The sequence below is a fragment of the Macaca fascicularis genome, chromosome X, assembly GCF_037993035.2.
Source record: "Macaca fascicularis isolate 582-1 chromosome X, T2T-MFA8v1.1".
Taxonomy (NCBI): Eukaryota; Metazoa; Chordata; class Mammalia; order Primates; family Cercopithecidae; genus Macaca; species Macaca fascicularis.
The window spans coordinates 131,170,098-131,192,032 of record NC_088395.1 but is presented as its reverse complement, the minus strand read 5'-3'; the positions used below and the strand labels follow the sequence as shown (position 1 = coordinate 131,192,032).

The window sequence follows — 21,935 nt, the reverse complement described above, 5'->3', positions numbered from 1 at the left end:
CTAGTGGATCATTTTATTGGGAAGGTTCAAGAACTGTTAAAATTTTGAACAAATTAGTCCAAACAGTGTCCTTCATTGCTAGATTATGGGAGGCAGATTCTATTGATGTTGTAGTTTGAATAAATGGAAATATTGCTCTTTACGATACGGATGGCCTTCCTAACTAAGCATTCACTGGATTATTTTACAACTAAGTCTACTCGGATTGAGAATGAAAGAGTTTCTAATCTTCCAAGGGATTTTTTTTTTTTCTTCCTTGGAAGGTTAGGATAACTAGAATTGGTAGCTCATGAAAAGTCTAAATCAATATTGCCACTGACTTAATCCACATAAGAGGCTTAACTTCATAGGTGACTTCTGAACAGCTGAAACAAAACAAAAATCAGTCTCTGGTGAGTTCCCAAGTTTAAAATAAAGTTGTAAGCTGTTACAGAAAAATGCTTCTAGACTAACAACGACAGCAGAGTGGGACCTTGTAAACCATTATACTTCAGCAAGTAAATCCTCATGCTTACCCATTTTAAAGAACAATAATAGCTCATCTTTAATTATGTGTCAGACACTGTGTTAAGCATGATCTCATTTAACCTTTAAAATAACCCTGTAATATTTAGCCACATTTCTAATCCCCACTTTACAATTTATGAAATTGAGGCATGGAGAAGGAGGTTAACTTTTCTAAGATGACACATCTAGTAAATAGCCCAGTTGAGACTTGAACATATGTCTGCTGGACACTAAGTGTCATGCCCTCAATCAATATACTGTAATGTATATGTAGAAAAGCATTTATAAAATATAGTCATTGGTGTTCAAATGGGTCTATAATGAAAGCTGATGCTCTTTACATACAATTAGAAATATCTGCATGGTTTTCCTAGTTAATAGGGAATGGTATACCTGGAGCTCTCTGCACTTTAATGTCAGGGATCCACTGTGATTAGCATTAGGCCAATATAATTTGCAAGATTGCTGTGCAAGACCAAAGTGTATGCTATGGCCAAGAGACAGTGTTCTTTCCTTTGCCGGATTAGCTGTCCAGGGTGAAGATCAAATTATCAACCTCTCTCCTTCTAACATTGTGAACTAACTAGTTGAATTAGCTGAGCCAAAAATAATTTACTCAGTGATAACCAATTTATTCCAAGGTGTTGTTTTACAGTTCACTTCTTTTTAGGTTTTTTCTTTTTTCAGTTTTACAGCTTCACTTCTTTTAAAGTTCATACCATCTGATTATTGTTTTCTCCTTCTTTCTACCTCATTAAGGTTGTCAATCTTCAGACCTACAGACATTTTTCAGTGTTTGATTGTTGCATCATGGTCTTTCTTATTTCATTCCCTACCACTATTTGCAGGAAATGCAACATTAAGTTAATGATTTTTCTTAGAGTTTCTTGAAATCCTTAGCTCTTGTAAAGATCACCAAGGTCTCCATGGTACTAAATTCAATGGTCAATTCTTAGTTTTCCTCTTGACCTTTCAGCAGCATTTGACACCACTGATCACTCACTGTTTCTTCTTTACCTAGGTTTCAAGATTTCATGTTCTGAGCCTCCTCTTATATCACTGACCATTCTTCTAACTCTGCTTTATTGGATCCTTCTCATCATCCCAACTATTAAACATCAGACAGCCTGAGAATCCAGCCTTCAGACCTCTTCTCTTACCTTTGCTACACTTATTCCCTTGGTCAGATCATCCTCTTTCATACAGTTAATATCATTTATATACAGAAAACACTTACATCACCAACTTTGACCTCTCCCTTGAAATGTGGATTCATATATCCAGTTGGTTATTTTTTATTTCCACTTGCATGTCTGATAAGTATCTCAAACTTAACATACCTGTATTGGACACCTCTGATTCACCTCACGTTTTCACCCCACCTTCTTATTCCAGCTATTGCTACACCTACCAGCTGCATGCAGATATACACTAACAACACATTTTTTTCAACTGCATCAGGTAGCTCTCATTCCTGCCTTTTCTGCTACTTGTATGTGGAATGCCTGTAGCAACCCACTCAGCCATTCTGAGGCATGTGCAAGCCTGGCAGTGTGAGAGGGTTAACACATCATGGGACAACCCTTGACCTAGAAGAGAAAGAGTCATTCATGTCTGCCTCCCTCTTTTGTATTTGAGCAGACAATTCTCTGAGGCATTTTACAAGCTCTTCAGAGGATGCCCTGTAAGATCAAGCTTCAGCTGCTCTCAGCTGTGACCAGCTCAAAAACTCACCCTTTGACTTGTGTCTCTTCTTTATTTCACTTGTACTGATCATCCATTCTTATTTTGGGGATCGCTTTCCAAAATTTACTTCCTACACGCAATCTCTTCTTTCACTGTCTGCTTTTTGGGAAACCCAAGCTGAGACAATATTCAAAACAGAATTCCTGACCCTCCCTTCAAAATCTGCTCCTCCAACTTTTTCTATCTCAGATTCTGGCAACTCTTATGTCCCCATATTGGTATCAAAAACCTTGACATGATTCGTGACCCCATCAATTTTTACCATCAAACCTTGTCATCTCTGTCTTCAAAATATATCCAAAATCTGACTAATTATCATCACCTCTTTTGCCACTACCCTGGTCCAAGCCACCATCAGTTCTCATATTGATTTTTGCAATAGCCTTTTGACTGATTTATCTCCTTTTATGCTCTTACACCCCTACAATTTACCCACAATACAATAGTCAGAGTGATACTCTTAAAGCCCAAGGCATATCACTTTCCTACTCAAAACCTGCAATGGCTCCCCATCTCACTGAGGACACAGCCCTACATAATGTGGCTTCCCTTTCCATGTGTGACTCCATCTCCTGCTACTCCTTCCTCATCTGTTCTGTTACAACCATTCTGTTATGATTCTGAAAAATATAGGCAATCGCTATTCCCTCTGCCTGAAATGTTCTTTCCCTTGATATCTACCTGGATAGAGACCTGGCTCAGTCTTTTGCCTGATGCAGGTTCTTACCCAGATGTGACCTTCTCAGAGAGGCATTCCCTGACTATGCTATTGAAAAGTACAACCCTCCTCCAACACATTTGTTTTCCTGCTTTTTTCTCTCCATAGTACTTATCATTTAGGTGACCATATGATTTGTTGTCTAAACTGAGACATTTTTTAGAGTGAAAGTGGGGGCTAGGAGTAATTACACTAAGACTACTATAAACCAGTACTATCTGAGAAAACTGAGACATTACGTTCACCCTATTTAACACCATCTGACATACTATTTTGCTTATTTCTATTTATGCTTTACATATTTATTTACACTTACTACATACATATTTACTGTACTATATGTTCAAATATGTATAACTATACATTTATACTTATTAGTATATTTTTATTTTATTCATTTGTTTTCTGTCTTTCATACTGGATTAAGTTCTGTGAGAGCAAGGAATTTTGTGTTTTGTTCGTTGCTGAGTCCCAGTGTTTGAACACTGCCTAGGACATACTAACCATGTGGTAAATATTTATTTAAGTAAAGCAAACCAACAAAATACTAAAATAATGTCTGGCATATGGTTATCTTTCAATATTACTTATTGTTATCAATACTTATTATTAGTGTTATCGTTGTTGTTTGTCCTCAAACAAAAGTTATTATTTTTAGCTTGGAGTGAGAATGGTATATTTTGGATGGCGTTATCCTATTTTATTTACTCCTCAGTAATATTTTCATGAGCTGCCTGCATAGAGATGTTTGCATCTGCCAAATAATTTTTATTTAAATGGCCTGCTCTTCTCCAGCTTTTTAATCAGGATGCTTAGTAGTTGGGTGACTTACAAGCCTTTGTGATTCATGACATACAGATGAATTGTTCTTTTATACATCAGAGTAGATGACAAAAAAAAAAATTAGCTGGTAAACCCTAAACCCTTGTGTGAGTTCCTATTTTAAAATATATTGGATTAATTTAATGTCCAGTTGTGAACATTTTTGAAAGATTCTTGAACTTATCATTGTAATAAAAAGCAGCATATCTCTTTTATACTTCATCCAGTTGGGAAACATAGCTAAAAATATCTTAGAAGAATGATTTTGAGTTCTTTCAGTGAAATTCTAGAAATGCAAATTCAGATAATTGTAATGATCAATCATTTACTGGTATGTTAATTTCTTAATGCACTCAATTTATCAGCAGCAGGTTTTTCCTAATTCTAAAGAAGCAATGCTTAATTCTCTTTTTACTGATTAATTGTAGAGAATTATACTTCTGGCAGTTGACAAAGGGACTTACATGGCTTGCTTCAATACCATTCAAGACATAGGTAAATAATAAAAGTAAACAATTCATGAGAAGTGGAAACATAATTAACAGCAATCTTATGAATGTTTGTCTCCTCTTGCAAAAATCCTAGTAAGCTATGGCATGAGCTTCCAGTTTTCTCTGGATAAGAAGTACTTGTTAGCTAATCAATGTATAATCCCCAATGATCCTTAAATATTAAAAAGTTGACATTAATCAATTAGATAATTCAATTGGACAAGCATTTATGGAGCATTTGCTATTCAAGACTTTTTTTTTTTTTTTTTTTTTTGGTCACAGACAAAAATTTAATACAGCAGCACCACTTTATGAAACTCATGTTGAGAAGCATAACTGATAGCTTTTTTATTTTGGCTTTTGTTTTACTGAGCTTTTATTTTTCAAGACACAGGATTTTCTCTGCAGTACATTTGTAGCCTTATAATCGTGTGCTGTGTTATAATAGGATTGAGCTTTATTGAGATATGGTTGAATTGAAAGTTCACTAGGTAAGTTCTTTCATTTTAATTCTGAATTCCATGCTGAGTAGCTTTGTCTTCTAACCTTTTGTGCAGGTAGTGTCCCTTATTCCCATTTGCTCCCTTTTGGATTGCCTCTACTATGTGGTCTACTGGAAAGATCATATCACTGGGTCAAGACTCATGCTTTCAATTTTGCTTCATTCACTCTCTGAATGACCTCAGGTCTTCTTTTAACTGCCTTTACTAGTATATTAATAGTCACCTGGGGTCTGGTGGCACAGTTAATCAAAGACCTAAAAATAATTTGAAATGTACAGCCCTCCCTTCTGCCTCTAGAGAGAATCTTCGAACCAAAGAAGAAAAGTAAAATGAAAAGAGAGATTTGCTAGGATAATCAACAAGATCTCTGTGTGATGATTTCCTTTTCAGCACTGGCCTGTCTGATCCTTCTGAGTCTCCTAAAACTGAAATGCTTATTTCTGAGATTCTTCTTTATAATTCCTCATTTGAAGAACAGACCTTAGAAAGTGACAAGACATCTATTTGAAATAAAAATAATAAAACTGGTGATATGTCTTTATCTGCTTGTGCTGAGATACAAAAGAACAGAAATGACTTCCAAGTTACATGCTAATATAATATTGAGCTTGATATGCATGTAGACATGGTTCAGAAGAAGTGTTTGAACCCTAGCAATAGACAAATCATAACAAAAAGTCAGGTAAGAATTTAGTTCTCCTCTAAATTACATTACCATTTCTTTTTCTCCACCGTTTTACCTCTCTGCCCAATGCTATGACCAGTATTCAGTGACTTCCTATTGCTGTTAATAGACTTCTACTTTACTTGTTTAATTGTAGTCTTATCAAAACAATTGTGACAAATTCAAAGGTGCATTTTGGAACTATTCATAGTGAGCCCTGTGGGGGGAAAAAAGCATAATCTTCAAGGTGAACTTTAGTGTGCTTTAAGCACATTCCTCTCCGGTGGGGAGGATTTCAAAATTTTTGTAGTTTCTGTGGACAATGAGGTGGATACATTAGAAGAGTAAAAGACAGGTTGAAAGTGACCAGTTAGGAAAATATTGCAATAATCTAGAGAAAGAGACGATTAGGAGCTTAACTTAGGCATTAAATATCCAAATTTTCAAAAAGGGAGACATACATAGGAGATAAATTTAAATTGGCAAGACTTAGGGGCTAACTGGTTGTTACTAATGAAGGAGAGAAAATAATAAAGATTTCCGGAAAAACCTGGTTTGGCTGTGTCCCCACCCAAATCTCATCTTGAATTGTAGCTCCCATAATTTCCACATGTTGTGAAAGGGACCCAGTGAGAGATAATTGAATCATGGGGTCAGTTTCTCCCATATTATTCTCATGATAGTGAATAAGTCTCAAGAAATCTGATGGTTTTATAAGAGGAAAACCCTTTCACTTGGCTCTCATTCTCTCTTGTGTGCTGCCATGTAAGACATGCCTTTTGCCTTCCACCATGATTGTGAGGCCTCCCCAGCCACGTGGAACTGAGTCCACTAGACCTCTTTTTCCTTATAAATTACCCAGTCTTGGGTATGTCTTTATCAGCAGCTTGAAAATGAACTAATACAATTTCTATCTTTGGTAAGTCATTAAAGAGGAGGATGGTCCTAGCAATCAACAAACGAAGGTAGGGAAGAAAGAAGGCAGAGTTTTAGCGGGAAAAAAATAATGATTCTCTTTTGAACATGACTTCACAGGGCTATAGTTTCTCCAGGTAGAAATATCTACTATGAAGTTAGATATACAAGACTTGGAGTACTGGGGCTAGAAAATGGATCTGGATATTGTTGATACATAACTAATATTTGAGACTGGATGTGATCACACCAGAAGAGCATGTACAGAGTAGAAAACATAAAAGGAAGAGGCAATTGACAAAATCATGTAGCACACTAAACATTTAAAGGACTGACAGGAAAAGGAGCCCAGAAAAATTGCTGAGAGATGGATTAATGGAAATTCAGGACAAGTGGTATTATAGAACACAAGGAAGAACAAATAATCCAGAAAGAGGGAACAGTATCGTATATGAGGAAAGGTCTCATTAAGTAAAGACTACAGTATTTACCAGTTTTGGCATTTAGGAGTTTATTGCTGACTTTGAAAAAAGATATTTTTAGTGTAGTAGTAGAGATAGAAGAAAGATTTCAGTGGGTTGATAAATAAATGCAATAAAAGGAAGTGGAGGCATCAAGTATAGGCTTTTAAGATGCTTGACTGAGAAGTGATGGGATGATCAAGGAGAGAGGGGCAATAGTTAAAAGAGAACACAGGTTTTAGGAAGGAATTTTTTGTTGTCTCACTAATTTGTTTTTTTGGATGGAAAAGTAACATAAGCATGTACATTAACCTAGTCCTGCACCTCCCACAGTGGCAATGAATAAATATTTGAAGTATGAATGAATGAATACTTACAGTCAAGGGAAAATGAACTAATGAAGAAAAATATTTAAGTGATAGAAAAGAGAGGTAGTATCTGATGGAGCAAGGTTCTGGAGAAAACCTAAATAAAGGATCCAGAATACAGATGGAATGTTTGGTCTCTGAAACATGAGAGGAGCAGGGATAATTGAAGGAATGTGTCATGTCTCATAGCATCTGCTGTCTACGTTAAGTAGGAGACAATGTCGTCTGCCAAGATTGAGGGAGAGAGGGCTGTGAGTAGAGTAAAGAAACATTAGCAGAATGAACAATAAGAGACAGAAAAAAATCTAGAAAGTGGTAGTAGGGTTGCAGGGAAAGTTAGTATATAGGTTAGAATCTCGGTTGTAAGTGACAGAAAGTCAACTCAAACTAGCTTAAGCAAAAAGCGGCATGAATTTATTGGCTCAGGGAACAAAAGAAAGTTTAGAATAGCAAACTGTAGAAAGGGCAAGGATATGACTGACACAGGAAATAACTGGAGCTAATAAATCAAATATGATCAGTATAGTCTTTAAATTTTTCTAGTGGGCTTTGAATTTAAACTTCACTTTCATGTACACAGGCTTAGTAAACACAGAGTGTGAAACATGGCTGATATAGGCTCTTAACCATCTCTTCTTACCACTCTAAAATAGAAGCAGTGTATTTAATGGGCCCAAGACCTAGAATCCTAAGTAAGGACTTTGATTAGCCTTGTTTTGTTCAGTTGCCCACTCCTGCATCAATCACTTGTGGCCAGGGGTAGGATCTGCAGAATGTACTTTGATTGACAAAGCTTAGGTCAGATGTTCACACATGAACTGATCACTGTGACAATCGATTCCATCATTCAACCAGAATTTTTTGTGTTTTGACAATGTTTCAGATATTGTTTTAGGTGCTGGGGATACAGTTGTGAAAAACACAGACATGGTCCCTACTTTTGAGAGCTTACACTCTTGTAAGGAGAGATTGATAATAAACAATATATTTTGGCTATTGATATATTTTATTAAAAAATTAAAACAGGATTATAATAAAGAGTGACTGGCAGTAGGGTCTACTTTAGCCTTGATGGTCAGGGAAGTCTGAATAGCTGACACCTGGATCACAAGAATAAGCCAGCTATTTGAAGATTTGGATGAATATTATTCAAACAGAGGGAAGAACGAGGGCAAAAGCTCTGATTGATAAATAAGCTTGGCATATTTAATTAGCAGAAAGAGGGCCATTGTGAATGGATCTTAGTGAGTGAAGAGGAGAGTAATGTGTGATGAGGTGGGAGAAGTGAGCAGGAGATAGATCACATAGGACTTTGTAGCCACTGTAAGGAATGGCTATTAGGATTTATCCAGTCAAATCAAGTGCCTTTTCTTATAGTAATCATTTGAATTGAGGGCCACGTTCCTAGGAAAGGGATATTAAATACAGTAATTTTAATTTTCTTATCAGCCCAGGTGCAGAAACAGTGGAAACCAAGGTAAAATTTCTTGGAGGATTGATTGATAAGATAGGTCAAGTAGAAAGATGAGGGAGAAGGCAGAGATAATGCTGTTGAAAGACTAGTTAAAACAGCTGATCCTGGATTTGAGACCACCATAGAAAAGAGCTTCAGTTAGGAGAGAGACTGATTGACTGGGAAAATAAAAGAAGGTTATCAATCTTGTGGTCTTCGTCAAGGTTGAAAAGTAGGTTTTATGGCCATAAGGAAGTCCAATAGGTATAAGGGTAGGATATCATTGGCAGAGTGAGATTTCCTAGTCAAAGGTGTTGTAATGTCCTTTCTTATTCAGATGAATACTTGTTTTTTATATATTTATTTGTATCCAACCTAAGTCTATAAATACCTTGTTAGTGTACCCAGTTTCCAGAAACTTGCTGATTGGGGTTCAAAAATACTCTCTCCCCTCCTCCCTTTTTAAGTTGTGATCTTTTCCATTATTAAACATTGGCTTTTTTCCCAGGGATGGCACTGAAGAAGAAAATCAATGACATATCTAGCCAGCCTGCTTGGACTGAATGGGCATTCAAATAGACTCCAAGGGCCAAGTACAGACGGTGATTTATTGTGCATACAACTTCTACAGAATGCCTTCATTTGAGCATCGATGTATATACAATTACTCACCAGAATGCTGCTTTTTACTATTTAGCCAGGAATCTGTGGAGAGATTATGTTCACTAAGAAATCCACACATGTAGTTTCTACCCTTTTCAGCAACTCTAGAAACTCTCAGTAGTCTTCTGCATGAAGAAAAGAGATTTCAAAAATAGTTCTTCCATTTTACCATATTTCTCACTATTGTCATCCTTATGCAATTCCCATTTCGGAACCAATTCAGATTTATTAAACCATGTTCCTCTACTGACATGTAAGTAGATGGATTTGCTAGAGGCAAATCATTTACTGTGGCTATTGTGAAACCTAAAATTGCGGTAGTCGTCTCCACATATCACAGGCTTTCTTATTGTAAAGATCATTTTTAGACAATGTTTGATATTGAAACAACCAAGTGGAAGTTCAAGCTGTTTAAATAAAGCAGATATTTGACATCACACAGGCAGGAAAACAATGAAGGCACTTCTAAATTCCTTTTTCTCACTGAAAACAGTTTGAGTGGCCAGTTTGCCCTTATAATTTGAACTTAAATTGAAATTGCTAGCAGGTTATTTATAGCTTTAGGAGGATAATTTATAGCTTTAGGAGGATAATTTCCAAAAATCTTGCTTTTCCTCTCTGGCCAAATATTACCTAATTGCTATCCTATTTCGGAAATGGCACCATGTCCAGACATTTGTAGGTTTATATTGTATTTGTGTTTTATTATATTAAGGAGACTGGGTTGTTCTGGTTTACATCAGGAATTGAATTATGTTGTTCTTTGCATAAACATATATGGACTGTTACAATGTATTTTCTTTAATATTTTGGCTAAATTTCAGTGAAAATGTTAATAATTTTAATAGAAACACTTCAGACCACTCTTTAATGCAAACAATACGATGTCATGATTAATAGAAGCTATAAATAAAAAGAAGCTGTAGTAGTATTGATAAAAATCAGCTCAGCAAATGAAAATGAGGAAATTCAATAACAAATAATATACTGCAATGACATAGCCCATTGAGTTGCTATATGAGGCAGCATGAAAAATAGCCCTTTAAATTATTTGTGTACCTTGCAGTATAATCAGCATCTTGGATAGTAAGCTACTAGAAGGCATAAACAAAAATTGTTTGTATGGTGCTAAGCCTATCACCCTCAAATTAAATGTAAATATATGCATCTGATACTACATAGTAGTGCTTCTTCTAATGTTTTTCTGTCCATCATCATTGACAGACTTTTCAGCCCTTATTAGGGTTTTCTTTTCTTATCTGTATTTTCTCTTTCCTTTCTCAGGAAGTATCTTCTTTTGGATCTTAGTATGAGTTTTGTTATGGAAAAGCTCAGGGTCTATGTTGGTACAGATACAGGGAGAAGCACTTAGATGAGCATCATCTATTTATTTGCTGAGCATTGCAATAAGCACTATTGGAGCAGGAAAAATACAATTTATGGACTTTATCCTCTACGTATAGAGTCTAGACAGGAGAAATAAACATGTACCTTTGGAGAAGTTTAAAGGCACTTACATATAACTTACCAAAAAATTGAAATTAGCTGACTGTTCCATGTTGTTTGTAATCAAATCCATTCATTTATGATAACAGTATTTCTCCATATAGTTGTAGTCATTATTGATTTTTTATTATTATATCATTTGTTGAATAAGTGAGTAAACAAATGGGTGAATATCTTTAGTGGTTTTTGCCAGTATTTATGGCTGAAGGATCATGGATAAGTGCTTAATAGTTATACTACTTTTTTTTTTTTTGAAATGGAGTTTCACTCTTGTTGCCCAGGCTGGAGTGCAATGGCGTGATTGTGGTTCACTGCAACCTCTGCCCCCTGGGTCAAGCAATTCTCCTTCTTCAGCCTCCAAAGTAACTGGGATTACAAACATGTGCCACCATGCCCAGTTAATTTTGTATTTTTAGTAGAGATGAGGTTTCACCATGTTGGTCAAGCTGGTCTCAAACTCCTGATCTCAGGTGATCCGCCCACCTCGGCCTCCCAAAGTGCTGGGATTATAGGCGTGAACCACCATGCCCGGCCTAGTTATACTACTTTTTAAGGATTGTGAATAGGCCCTGAATATCTATTTATCAAGATTGCACCTCTGTGATTAACCAGGCTTGATTTTGCACCAAAGCAGTACAGCATTGTCATCGCACTCTTAGTATTTATTTTGCATTTGCTTAGTATTACATTCAAGAAATATAGAGAGAACATCTATTATGTGCCAGACAAGGTACTAAGCACTGAGTACAGTGGTCAATGAAACAAATATATACCCTGTCTTCATTGAGCTTATAATCTATTTAGGGATACCAAATAGTGCTATGAGGTGCTATGGTGACCAACAGAGTGTATTCTTAGATGATAACAGGGTGAGGCTAGGGATCTACTTAGTGTGTCCAGGGAAGTAATCTGTAAGCTGAGATAAGAAGGATAAGGAAGAGTGGAGCATGTGAAGAGCCACGGACTGAGCATTCCAAGCGAGGGGAAACAGCATGTCCAAAGCCTCTAAGTCATGAAAGAGTTTGGTGTGTTTTAATGACTATAAGGAAACCAATGTGGTTATATTGCAGAAAGGGAGAGAAAATGTGCTATGTGATGAAGTTGGGGAGTTAGGTGGAGACAAGACCTAGGGCTTTGAAAACTATGCCAAAGATTTTAGACTTTCTCCTAAGGTAATGGGACTATATTGATTGGTTTTAATCAGGGGCAGCAGTGGGGTTCACATATATAAAAGATTAATTTGGCAGTTGTTTGGATAATGGATGGGGAATACAAAAAGGAACAAGAGAAATCACTTATCAAGTTATTGCAGAAGTCCATGCAAGAGGTGAAGCTAGAGGCAAGTGGACTAATTTGAGATATATTCTTGAGATATAACCTAAAGGACCTTATGTTCAGGGTTGTATTTGAGTAGACAGGAAGAGGGAAGAATCAGGAATAAGTCAGGGTTGTGGTCAGGGAAACTAATGTCGGGAAAGCTGAGAAAGAAATAGGTTTCAGGTTAGAAATCAAGAATTTTGTTTTAAATATCTTCATTTTTAGATACTCATGAGATATCTAAGACTATAAATAGGCAGTTGCATTTACCAGCCAATGATGTAGCAATTTCAGATGTTTCTGCTGTAAAAAATTATTGACATGAGTGTTTGAATGTCATGCTTTAATTAATTTGGTAAACATTTGTTGAGTCTCTGCTATGTGGTAGGTATTGTGCTAAGCACTGGGAATGCAAAGGCATAGTTGCTGCCAAAAAGGAATTTATTATAATCAAATTGGGAGACTGAAAAAAAAGCAGATAATTTAAAACACAGTGTGATAATAACAGTAGGAGGAACATCTAACTCAAATAAAGGGTTAGAAGGGTCAGGGAAACATTCCTGGAAGATATGACATCTGGGTTAAGTTCAAAAGTAAAATCTAGCCAGGCACAGAGGAGCAAAAGTCTCTGTTAGGAAAAATTGTAGCAATAGTGGACTTAAGAAAAATACAAAAGTGAACATCTTAATATTTCTGGCCACAGAATATTTTTATGTCTATTACAATTATTGTTAAATATGTCCATAATATCAGAATCATTGAAATGAAAGAGCTGTTAGAAATCATCTAGTATAGCCACCGAGCTTTACAGAAAGGGAATTGGACTCTGGGATAAGTGACCTGTCCAAATCATCAATTCTACAATAACTTTTTTGTTTTCAAATATTGTAAGTTTACTGTCAATCCACTGTCTAAATGGTGCCCCAAAGCATTAATTTAATCCTTCAAATTGCCCACCTGTTACAAGAGGATATTTTATTTCCAGAGAGATTTTGTTGTTCTCAACTCTCTTTAGTTATTATTTTCCACTTAATTCACAGTGAACAATGTGAAACTATCTTTCAATAAGTGATATCTATACAATTAAACAACTTTATGTAACATACAGGGAGATATTTAAAATATAATCTTTCAAAAGAAAGTTCATAGTCACATTCTCTTTACTTCCTAAACCATTTATAGGACTCCATTTTCTTCCACTGGGCAAACCAATGAGGTTTTGGAAGAAAGATGAAAGAGTTGACTACTCAAAATTCAGTTATATTTGGTTATCTTATAGCCCTTTTGTTTCTACTGCTCCTATCTTCTGCCAGACTGACACTCTGATCTGCTGCACCACTGATTTCTTACCTGTTCTGCCACCATTGTTTCTAATACACTAGAGAAAAGCAGTTCCTCACAAGCCATATAGGCAGTACTGAAGAAGAATACAAAAGGAGAGAACATAAACCATTTTCCTTTCCCTTCTGTCCCTGAAATGCCAAATACACAATATAAATGAGCTGAAATATTTAGCAGAGGGCAGAGTATGCCATGACAATAGCAGCAGTGTCTCCAAAAGCAAAGTATTGTATAGTAGGACCTAGCTAATTTAGACCAGTTGAGAATAAACTCATCTGAATGTTTGAATACGTTAGTAAGAATTGCATTTTCGTTATTCTAAAATACATGGAGTCAGGCACTGTCATGTAATGCAATCTGTTTGGAGGACAATTGTAGTAATATCCGACAAAAACAAACTGGAAATGCTTTAAAACTCCATCAGTGGGGGCTGGTTAAAAAATATATTCTTCCATCTATGCAGCCATTAAAAAAGATGTAGACAGATATATCTCCAATATATTATATTGTTAAACAAAATAAACCAAGTGTAGAACAGTCTGCATCAAAAGCTCCCAAATTTCGTTGAAAATACGTTATCCATATACACGTATACACGAATATGCACACATTTCACTTAATACACATATACAAAGATGTATGCACACACATAAAAAGATATAATGTGTGTATATGCATAAGAGATACAAAAATACTCCTCATTGTTAACTTTGGGGAATAGTACTTGGACAGGGATAGAAAGATAATCACTTTTTATCCTATACATATTTTGTTGTATTTTTGAAAATGTTTACCTTATGCAAGTATTCTTCTTTGTAGTAAAAACATGAGATAAAATGTGAAAATGTCTAGGTGGAAAATAAATTGTGCAAAATAGTACAAGTAATATTATATAGCTCTATAAAAATTATAGAATAGAATATGCAAAAATGGTCCTAAAATTCAGTGGAATTTAAACTGAGTAAATAAAGTGTGGCCAAATAGAGATCCTTTGACTCCTGCTTTAATGAACAGATAAGAATGATTACCAGTTATTGGAATGTAAATGTATGCCTTTAAAGTGCTTTTTAAAAGCTTATCTTAAGAAGCTTAAGCTTTTCCTCTCCAAATTTTAATTTTGAAATTAATTTGTTTTATGCACATTTTTCACTAATAGTAAATTTCTAACAAAGCCTGTTGAAATTTTAACAAATTCTAGATTTGTAGAACATTAATGAGGACTTGAAACGTCTTTTTAAAATTAACAATGGATAATTTCTAGTCCCTCCTTTTAAAGTTCACTTTGAAATACTGCATTAAAAATTATCTGTAAGTTGAGAAATGACTCAAGACTGTTCTAATCACTCTTGATAAATCTTTGGATTTATTTATCCTCTTTGAACTCATGGACATATTCTATTTGACTGGTGAATCAAATGCTCACAAAGTTGGGTTGTTGAAAGAGGGCTTTCCCAATTGTATTTTGTGTGCCTTTCTTCCTTTGGCTGCTGGCCTTTTGGCCCTTTCACTGCTCATTAACACCTTCTTGGCAGTGTGGATAGCTGAAAAAGGTGAAATACAAACTGGTTAATACTGCTACCCCAGCATAAAAATCTGGAAGTAGGGCTGCATGAAAAGCAGAGGTTAATTTTCTCTACTACAACCACATGAATAATCAAAAGTTGGGAGTTACAGAGTTGGAGGATTTGGTTTTAAGATTACTCCTGGGATTATTTTAAAATAGAATTTATGATTGATTTGAATATGAACTCACCAAGTGTAGTGACTTTACTGTGGAACTCTTTCAGAGGCACCTCTTGGGATTTTTTATTCTGGTACTGATTGTGATCTTAAACCTAAGTATGCAGAGATGCCTGAAATTTAATTAAGGTAAAAATTTAAAAATTTATTTTTCCATTTGAATTATATGCAAGGTTAGAAAAACTCAATGTAAATTGGTGGTAATTTATTTCACTTGAATCCCTAGGGATTTACATTTCCACATTAATAAGAATACACTGCTTCTTACACACAAGGGTGAATATAGTGACTGTGACTCACGCTGAAGGTCATGTTTGGAATCTCATATTTCCTTTGCATCTTAGTTTCAAACATTCTTCTTGGATTCTTTCTAGCATTTCCAAATCCTATTCATCCTCAGGGTCTAACTCAAGTCTCGCCTCTTTGATAAAGTCTTCCTTCACAACTTCTGACTTCCACATATATTGCTCACTGCTTCTGTGAACTCCTCTAGTTTTTATTGTCTGACATTCACAGCTTTGCAGTTGACTATTTACTGGCTTAAGCGTTGGTTGTAAAGGTTGTCTCCCCAATGAAATGTTAAGTTCCTTAAGGATTGCAAATACTATTAATTGTATCGGTATAGAGGTCTTTTGAATTCATTGCAATACCTAACATAGAGTAACTAGTAGGTACTCAAAAATATTGTACTTTTTAGTCCCTTTATGGACTATGCATGAGTTACATTTAAAATTCCTTCTATCTCACTATTGCCACTGCCTCAATTAGTTCCATCCCTTACTATATCGTTTTTTTTACAAGGCAGGACGAAATATTGCCACTGATATTGAACTCCAGTTTGGCTTATCTGCTGGCAGCAGGCTTTCCTGTAGGGCATTGTGAACGTTTACAAAGCTAGTATAGCTAATCTGTTACAGAGATATCTTGCCCTTTTGGTCTGATTTATTCTCATTGGGCTGAAATATTCTCTGGGCTACTGTGGAAACCCAGAATTCGACTTTTGCAAGCATCAGTGACCAGGTAGCCGCTTTGTGGAACCAGAAGTGATAGCATGTTCTTAAGTGACCCTCCACAGTTAAAGGCCAAAAAATTACTATGGGGAAGTAAGGCCTTTTGGCAAGTGTGTGTGCGTGTGCATGTGTGCATGCATGTGGGTGTGTGTGCCTGGCATCCTCCCTCCCTTTACAATCTCTGTGTACCTTACCAGTCCCACTAGGCTTCATGCCACCTGAGATTCAACACCTTTAAGTCACATTTTTAATATAGCAGATAATAATATATCTTCTTTCTCCAGGATAGGCCACAGAAAATGTTTGTCTCCCTCCTCTCTTGAGGCCTTTAAGGAATTTCTTTCTATCAGCCAGAAAATCAATTTGAGAGACTATGAAAATTGAAAGACTTAGGTGAAATCTTATGTGGTTACTCTGCAGCCATTCCTGCCAAGGAAATAACTCCAGAGGAGTAAGGGAAAATATTTAAGGGCTGCAAGAGTCATCCTACCCTGTTCTTGGGCGTTTTCTGCTGTTTCAGCCTCATGGTTCCTCTCCCTGAAAAGAACAGGTGTGCCTGACAGCAGGTGTGTTTGTTCTACTTTTCCTATGGCAGCTGTCACTCCCCAGGTAACTCCCTTTTCCAGGTGGTGAATTCTTACAACCCATCATCTTCTTTCCTGGCTACCATTACTTTAAAAAAAGGTTTGGCTGTCAACCCTCCCTCCTTTTAGAATCTTTTGAAATGTTATTGTTTTGATTGTCGATTTTTTTTTTTGCTTTTGCGTTTTGGGATGATTTTTTAAGGGAAAATATGTCTTCAGATGGATTCTATTTACAATTCAGACAAACTTAACACTTTCCTTTTAAAAGCCTCCATAAAAGTCTGCAGCCTTCTTTGATTTGGATTGAGTTTTGAAGCCTTCTTCTCTGACAGCGTTGGGTTTCTCCATTTTGCATTTTCCAGTAGATCTTGGGGTCTGTCCTCAGTCAAGACACCTGCTGCTGGGACTGCCAGTCACCACATGCTTGGCTTTCATCTTCCCTCGTTTCTATTCATAGCATGCACTTCTCATAACTCTAAAAGACTGTTTGATGCCCCCTCATTGTTTAATATCTACATGATTAAAGCAGCTGAGAGAATTAGCACGTGTCCTAAGCCTAAGGAAAAATCCAGTCTAAAAGAAATTGTATTGCAAGCCCAGATCATTTTTAATAAGCTCTGCTGTGCTCTGTCTCACCTATTCCTCTGTGGGATTCCCTTGGGCATTTTATAGGTATTTGAGGGTTAGCTTTAAAAGGATTCTTTCAGGCATGTATTTGACTCTCAATATACCATTTATCAAGCCCCCACAGTGTGCAGGACCCTTACAGTGGTCCCATGGTAAGGTACAAAAAAAGCAAGCATACCATTTTAACACTTAAGGAATCAAGTTACCAGTCCTTTAGGATGAAGTGAGGGAGAAAAGGTGCACATATATAAAAGATTTGGGTACATTTTAAAGATGTCAGATGTATAGGTGCAACAGGAGTATCAATTTGGTATACAAAGGGGGCATAAAATGAATGTGTAATCACAGTTGGAAAGATATAGTGAGAGCCTCAGAGGAGTGAATGGTGTGAGCTTAAGGGCTTTCATCATGAGTGTCCTCAGGGACTTCAGTAAGGCAATGCACTGTGCAGAAAAGTTGATATTCTGATAGTGTTATATGACAATAATAGTAACTGCTACTATTTATTCAACTGAATTTTTACTTTGTGTCAATGTAAAAAGAATGGAAGAACTAGGGAGCAAGAAAATATAGACTGTAAAAAAATATATTCTTAAAGTGTCAAGTGTATGACCATGGGTCGAAGTTTGGCTAGGGAGGTGGGTAGGCTGTATGCTTGTCTCTGTGTGTCTGTGCATGTCTGTGCGGGGTAGGGGGTGGCAGCAGGGAGGAAGAAGCAAGATAAAGAGACTTGGAGAGTAGGGCAGAGTCTGGGAAATAGAGGTTACGGTATGAGGTGATAGCAATTAAAGTGGAGAAAGGAGTAAAAGAAAAGAGAGGCTGTGTTCAAAGAAAAGGATTCACAGTTCCAGATCTTGGAATTAAATCCTTTACCTTCTGAATGTATTCTTCTCTGAAACCTTAGACTTATTTTGCTCATTCAGAATAAAATAGAACATTTAGCTTTGAAAATAGAGTTTTTACAGAAAATAAAGTGCTTCTTTAAAATGCTAATTTTTGACTCTCAGAGTATGTCCAATTTTTCCACAAATTTGTAATCCATGGTAATTCTGAGGCATAGCCTATTGGAAATTAGTATGCTGAAGCCATGTCAGAAAACTAAGCAGGTAGAGATTTACAGTTAATTATTGGAGAGACTCACATCATGACATTAGCACATGGTTTAGCTGTATTTTGACAGTAGAAAACCTGGCATAAGAGTCTCCGAGAGCACCAAGTAATATGCCTGAGGTCCCTTTCCTGCAGGTGAATTCTCTAGTGGCAGTCATCGCAATTTATGCCAAAGGCTTATTTTTGTGCAGACATAATCTCTGGTAGAATTTTCGCAGCCTCTGTTGACAGGACTGACGGTGTGTATAGGCCCAGGCTACCAGGCAACACCAGCATCAGTTAGCAGTCAGCAAATATTTATTATGCCTTAACCATATGCCTAGAACCAAGTTAGAAGCAAGGAAGATATATTAGAACAGGCATAAACAATCCTCTCAGACTCTTTACAGGGCTGACATACTTAAAGTAACTAAAATAGTGACAAGGCTATATTTAATCAAATGCCACATTTGGGGGAGGGTGAGTATTTTAGGATGTTAGAAAAAGGAGAGATCAGTTAGAGCACTAGATTGGAAGAGTCTTCAGAAAAGAATTGGAACTCATCCTATAACTCATAAGACAGGTCGAATTTAAAGAGTCAGAGTGAGAAAAGGAAGGAAATCTATGCACATTGAGAACAATTCAGAGGAAGGCAAAAACAAACAAAACATAACAAAACAAAAACACCCTGGTATTTTTATAGTACAACAGGGAGACCAGCTTGATTGACATGGAAGATGTTTGAAATCAATAGAAAATAAGTTAGGTTGGGCCAGAGTATCAAAGTATTTTGAAAACCAAGTCAAATGTTTTAAATTCAATACATTAAGAAATGGGAGACGTGTGATGATGAAAGGTGGGAGCATAGCATGGTCATTTAAAGGGCATTTTAACAAGATTAATATGGTACTGATTTACTGGACAGATTGGAGAGCGTAGAGAAAGGTATACAAATATTACTATAGCTATTGGATAAGCACATATTTAACCTCAATTTCACCATTCAAAGAAGTCATTCAGGCCATTCCCAACAAAATCCTAGATTCCCATTGTTTTTTTATGTTTAACATAAAAGTGTTAAAAAGATCTAAGTTCACATCAGATGGGTAATGTGCCAAAGTTGTAACAAGGTTTGAAAGAGGCACATCTCACACATGAATATGAAGACCTATGGAGTCAGATTCCAAGGCTGAAGGGACTATTTGCACTTACATCTTTGGATAAAATCTCTGTGTCTCTAATTAGCTTCAATCTATACAGATGTTCTTTAAGGAGTTGCCATTCCTTTTTATTAGACCGAGCTCACAAATTTTTCCATCTAAGTTTGATGTAGTATATTGGAAATGACTATTGTAGGAAAGATGGAATATATGAAAAATATGGAGGTTTTTTAAGAAAAAGAAAAGAAACATGTGTAAGAGGTAAAAATAAGCAAACCAAAATAACTTAGATGGATGAACCCAAACGTAGGTTGTAGCTGAAAATAGAAGGGTAAACAAGTGCCATCCCCAATAAAAACAAACTAAAGTAAGAAAATGGGCAATGCAGAGAAATCAGGATATAAACCAAGTTTCACTTGAATTATACATAAAAATTAAGACAGTTATTTCAGTTTTGATTCATTCGCTTGTGTGTACACTTAAGTTTTCACCTGCCAAACCTTGTACATTAGTATAAAATTGATCATATTTACATCATCATCAAATGGACACTGGTTTGTCAGATTTGAGGGAGGAAAATATTTTTCTTAAAATCATTGGAGATTAAGTCTCAGGAAAGCTACTGCCTCAATGAAAATCTTGTAAATATAATTGGCATTAAGATCTGTTTAATTAAATGACTGGAATTACAAGGAAAAAGGAAGTCAAGTTTGTCTGTAGGTATTTGTCTTTTGCTTTCCTCCGTTATTTCCCTACAGTGCAATTTATTCCATTTAGACTAGTGGTGGTTCAACACTAGCTATACCTTAGGATCCCTATGGGAACTTTCAAAAAGTCCACTGCCCAGACTCCACCCTAGATTGATCCAAACTTTGGTATTTTCCAGAGCTCCTTGGAGGATTCTCATAGGTATGCTGAGTTGAGAAGCACTATATTAGATTAACACCAGCATCTTTCTCTCTTCCCCCCTCATATAGTCCCTTAAGGCATAACACTTCTTACAAGGGACATATATTTTAGCCAGACTAAATATTTGTGTTACACTGATGATAGAAAACTCTTGAGGGCAGGTCTTTGGTTTGTTTATTTTTCTATCACTCGGTGGGCTCTGGCCAGTAAAGTTTCTTGTATTAATACCAAGTAGAAGTATAAGAGGTAGCAGGATTAGAGATAGAGCCCAGGACAGGCTAGTTTCTATGTACGGGAGAAGGGGAAGAAAAAATCCAGATTGTAAGATACAGCAGTCTTGGCTATAGTGGGAAGTCTTCAATAGGTCCCGTGAATATAAAATATCACCTTAGAACTATGGTTTCTTGCCAGATCTTTTAGTTATCCATACTGTGACTTTAGGTAAGGCATTTATCACTGAGTGTCTCTGATATCTCTTTAAAATGAGGAAAATAGTTCCAGTCCCATCTACCCCAAAAGATTGGTGTGAGATTAAACTAACATTTGCAGTTCTGAGTTCATTTTACAGTATTTTTAAGTATAATGTGCCAGATATATGTAAAACTGTTATCATTATGATTTACAAAGGCAGTTAATAGTCTTTTTGTCAGAATGAAAAACCTAGAATAATCCATAGAGCAGTACAAGTGCCTTTAACCACCAAAGTCAGTAGAAGTGTGAGGAAGACTTCCTTTGCAAAGCTATTCAAATACCTCAAAGATTGTATTTTCTATAAACCCAAGAGATGAGTATGTCCATGTAGAACATTGCTTAATTTTGACAGACTTTAATAATGCAATGAAAGTAATCATAGAGAAATAACTTGATGTGAATTCAAGTTCCAGTACAGCATTAACTTGGTTTATGAGCTTGGATAACATATACATATATGTACTTGCATGTGTTTATTCATTAAAGGGAAGGAGTCAATGTACTAAAATTTATTAAAATCATTATCTATCCAACATGCATTAATTGAACACCTCTTACGTGTCAGGCAGTATTTTTAGTGTTGGGAATACAGCAGTGAAAAAGAAATAGACACATTGCTTACCATCATGTAAACTTACATTCTAGTAGGAAGTGGAGCATAATATAATTCCAAGTTTGTAGAATTGCTATTGAAAAAAATAATAATAAAACAGGGTAGGCACATAGACTGGTGGAAAAGAGTAAAAAGAGTGGATGTTTCATAGGTGCCAAGATCTACTGTAGGCATTTCCTACACGTTACTTTTATTTATAAATCTTCACAAGCATACTATGCAACAGGTATTGTTATCTTCATTTTAAGAGAGGGAAA

General features: G+C 36.1%; 1 protein-coding gene and 1 pseudogene across 3 annotated transcripts in view; one reads left to right on the top strand and one right to left on the bottom strand.

The window, feature by feature from the left end:
* TENM1 (teneurin transmembrane protein 1) overlaps window positions 1-21,935 on the top strand; it is an 845,979-nt gene that overhangs the window by 264,575 nt on the left and 559,469 nt on the right. The gene's annotated exons all lie outside the window — the stretch shown is intronic.
* LOC123571528 (small nucleolar RNA U13) lies at window positions 19,622-19,716 on the bottom strand (annotated as a pseudogene).